We start from the raw sequence: 5012 nt of genomic DNA on the forward strand, positions 1-5012 counted from the left end.
TAGGCATAGTATACCCTTTTTGAGCGAAATTCTTGTCACAAAAAGAATTTAATTCAATAAAACTATTTAATATTATTTACAATATATTATATTTAAAAATTTATTTACCGTATATTTATACATAAGGAATAACAATGGTATACATAAGCATATAAATATTAAATTTGTTACTACTTATACAATTAATGTATATTGAATGATAAATAACATATACCTCATATATACAAATATATATTTTATATTTCAAATATACATAAAATATATTCAGATTTACTTAAATATACATAAATTATACATTAAATATATAATACATGCACAGAATATATATAGAATTATATATTATTTAATAATTATACATCAAATATATACTATATAAATAAAAAGATATACTCCCTCCGGTCCAAAATAAGTGATTTTTTGGATGTTTTCACACAGATTAAGAAATCCACCTTTTAGCATTAATTAGCAATAAAATTGACCATATTAACCTTTACTAGATCGGAAGAGCGTNCTCCTAACACATATTCCAACACTATTTACTCCAAGGACAATGTAAGAAAAAAATAATTAATTCATTCTTGAAATCTGAAAAATCACTTATTTTGGACCACAAGAAAAAGGCCAAAAAATCACTTATTTTGGACCAGAGGGAGTAATGTATTTTTGTTTGAGAGAATAATGGAAATGTGATTTTCAGACCAACTATTTATTTGGAAAAAGAAATTCATAGACAAACGGTAAGTTTAGAAAAGTTCAAATTAATGATGAGAGACAAGTGGATAGATTAATTTGGTTCAAAACTAATCCCTTAAATTGTGGTTTAGTGTTTAAACGTTTAAGAAATTGATGGTCACTAAATAAGGTAAGGGATCTTTGAAAATGCTACAACTGTAAATTGAATGTGCTTTTTTTGGAATAAAACAGAAGTACTATTATTTATTTATTTGTATAAATATTTTTTAATAAGAGTCCTACCATGTAAAAATCTCTTGATTATTTGTGAGTCGTAGTTACACCTTCAAATCACCACTTCAACTTAGAAATGAATTACTAATTATTTCATGTTGAAGTTTAAATACTTTCTCAAAACTTGTGAAACAAACTTCAACTTTCAAATAAATAAGATTATTTGCAAGTTGAAGTTGTAAAATTATTTGTAAGTGAAGTTGTTAAACAAAAGGGTAAACGTAATCATGGTAGCTGTGATAACTCGATAAGTTGGCGACCTAACATTAAATTTTTGGGGGCCAAACCTTTCGTTTTGCTTAATTAATGGCTAGTTTAGACAAGTAATTGAAAATATACATGCGAAAAGATGTTGTCGTGATGGAAACTTGAACAAAAGTATGCTGAAACAATTCCCTTCTTTCCGTAAAATTACTAATAATGTGAATAAACTTACACATTAGTAATTGAGAGAAAGAAGCTATGTTTAAGTTATAAAAATATATTAATTGGTGTGTGTCTCCTGAAAAAAACGCACAAACATAATCCAAAACGAATAATATACCGCCACGTTAAGAGTTACATTATCTGATAGAAGGAAGATATTTTGGTCGATACCTAGGTATTTCCATCAATTTTTGGCATGACCACTGGATAGATAGCAACACTTCCTTAAGATCACTGCTTCATGGTCCCTTACCACTATTAGAATCCCAACGAACTGTTAGCTTCTACATCAACCATACTAGGTGGAACCTTGAGCGTCTCCCTTTTGATCTTCCTCAAGTACTACTACTTAAGATCCTTAGCATTTACTTTGACAATCTTATATGGAACCTCACGAGATCGGGACAATATAATTTACTGTCCAATCATGCATGCTACTACTCCGTGACCTCAAATACTTCATCTCAACCCCATAATTGGTTATGGAAACTTCGCATACCCCCTAAAATCATATACTTTCTTTGGCTATGCAGCCACAATAGATTGCCAACAAATACCTACTTGGCCTGTCTTAATATTTTAGATAATAATATCTGTCTGTTATGGATAATTTGGCTACACCGTAATCATAATCTTTTTAATAACCGTAATAATATTCTTAACTACAACCAAATTATAATCCGGCTGCTGAATTCCACTTTCTCGCATCTCCACCGCATAAGAATACACAACACATCCTTCTTTACATCAAATGGAATCCACCGCCCCAGAACTACTATTAACTAAATACTGATGGAGCGGCTTCTAGAACTTCTGGTTTAAATGGAATAGTAGGAGGGGTTATAAGATCCTCCTGTGGCAATTGGAAATTAGGCTTTTCAGGTCATATAGCTTTCGGAAGTAGCATACAAATGGAGTTAAGAGCTTTGCTCTATGGATTACGTCTATCTCTACAATATGGTTACTATTCATTGGAGATTAATATTGATGCTAAGAGCTTGATAAATGACTGCAGGTTAATGCTCAGGCAGTTGGGTGATCCCATCATCCGGCACACATATAGGGAGGCAAATATGGTAGCCGATGGCCTAATGAAGTATGGTTCAAAGTTATCATGTAACAACAGTCTACTTCTTTTTGAAACAACATCGCTTTTTGTCTACAATGACTTTCAGTCGGATAAAGCAGGAGCGGAAAAGACTTGTCAATCCTTGCGTTTTTTATACACCCCTAATCCCCATCTGTAGATCCACCCCAAAACGTCGTGTTCTCTGTCACTCACTCTTGTAATGCTACAGATGTTGTTTGTCACGATCCTTCTATGGATCCTAGCTTAGCAGTAGCAAGTAGTTTTAGTACTGATCGTACTATGGATCTTCGTTCAGTAGTAGATTATAACGTGTCACGACCCAAAATCCACTAAGGGTCGCGATGGTGCCGGACACCACGTTCAGGCAAGCCAACACCATTAATTAGTAAATTCTCGTTTTTTTTTAATATTTTCGAAATCATCCCTTTTAAACATTAAACCATATATAATAAACTTCACTGAATAAATAGTGATATCTTTACAAAATTTATCTACTGAATAATCCCGAAATCATCCCAGAACCCGGTGTCACAAGTGCATGAGCATATTCTAGGAAAAACAAGATGTAATATAATGACTGTCCGGAATACAAATTGGACAGAAAGGAAAACACAATACAATACTCTGAAGGAGGCTCTGCTGGCTGCGGGTCGTCACGAGAGGTGCAGCTCACCTAAGTCTCTGTATCAAACCTGCCGCTGCGCTTGACAAGGCCACTAGTCATACATGTGCCTGTGCAACAAGAATGCACAACAAGTGTAGTATGAGTACAAAAACAACGTGTACCCAGTAAGTATCACGTCTAACCTCGAAGAAGTAGTGACGAGAGGTCGACTTCGACACTCACTAGTGGTCCAATAGTAATATATTAATAATGTAAAAAATCATGAATTTTATAGGGCAGATGTAAACTAATTAATCCTGAAGCAGGTAAACAATTCCTTAATACTAATAGACTTCTAAAGATTTATATTTCTTCCCCTTTTTATCAATTTATCTCAGGCCAGGGAGGCAATATCAATTTTGTAATCTCAAGCAAGCATCACAAGCATGCGCAACTCATGCCGAGGTCGTATGACCCGATCCAACATAATAATAAAATGTGCACTGCCAGAGGATCAAATGGCCCGAACCATTGATGCATCTATTACCCCGCTCGCGAATTATACATGCAATGCGGTCGAACATAAATAAAGAATCACCCCGCTCGCGAATCATACATGCGACGCGAGCATACATAGGTACACATATTCAAACAGTCAATCAAAAACCCATCAGGGAACATTTATCCAAGAAAAAGTCAATCCTCTTTTTAAATGATTAAGAAAATGAAGTTTAACTCTTTCAGAAATTCATTTATCACTTCAGTATGATTTAAGCAATTTAAACCGTCAATAAGGTTACAATTATTTCAAGTAAGGCATGCTTTTGGGTCCTAGACTACCTGGACTTAAGCATAATAGTAGCTACGCACGGACTCTCGTCACCTCGTGCGTACGTAACCCCCACAAATAGAAGCACATATCCAATTAATTCATCTATGGGGACAATTACCTCTTACAAGGTTAGAAAGGAGACTCATCTCGCTCCGAAGTTCCATAACCGGCTTCCAAGCCCTTCCGATGACCCAAAACGATGCACAACGCTCCAAAACTAGCCAATAATTACGCAAACCCATTAATATATGCTCAAACACTCATTATAATCCAATTTATAGCAATTTCTAACCCCGATCGAAAAGTTGGCAAAATCGCCCTCGGGCCCACGTGCTCGAATCCGAAATTTTTCGAAGATAAAGTTTACCCACAACCTCACGAACTCAATTATATAATTTACTCTCAATTTCATGTCCAAAATCGTGGTCAAAATTTAGAAATATCAATTTTCTAGGTTTTTCCTCAAACCCCAAATTTCTACAAATTTTCATACTTTAATCCGTATCTAAATCATGTATTTAACTTGTAATGAGTGGGAACAACTTACCTTGTGATACTTGAAGAATATCTCCACTTGAAGCTCTCCAAAATCATCCACACCAAATGCAAATGGGAGAAAAATGGCCAGTTTCCCGTTTATAAAACCCCTCACTTCCCTAGCGACTTTCCGCACCTGTGGCTCCTTGGCCGCATCCGCTTCTGCGGCTTCCTCTTCCGCATCTGCGGCTCTTTTCACTTTTGCGGTGACTGACACCGCACCTGCGCCATCGCAGGTGCGCAAACATTTCCGCTTCTGCGGTTTCTCAGGGCCTGGCACCTTCCGCTTCTGCAAGCCATCTCCCTCACCTGCGGGCTCGCACCTGCGGCCCTACTCGCGCAGGTGCGGTTACACCAGGTGCCCAGCTGCTTCAGCTCTTCCTCAACTCCAAATTTCGATTCGTTAACCACCCGGAATCCACCCGAGGCCCTCAGGACCCCGTCCAATCACACCAACCAATCCCTAAACTTAATGCGGACCTGCTCGAGGCCTCAAATCACATCAAACAACGCTTAAACCATGAATCGCCCTCCAATTCAAGCTTAATAAACTTTAG

The sequence above is a fragment of the Nicotiana attenuata genome, unplaced genomic scaffold (assembly GCF_001879085.1).
Source record: "Nicotiana attenuata strain UT unplaced genomic scaffold, NIATTr2, whole genome shotgun sequence".
Taxonomy (NCBI): domain Eukaryota; kingdom Viridiplantae; phylum Streptophyta; class Magnoliopsida; order Solanales; family Solanaceae; genus Nicotiana; species Nicotiana attenuata.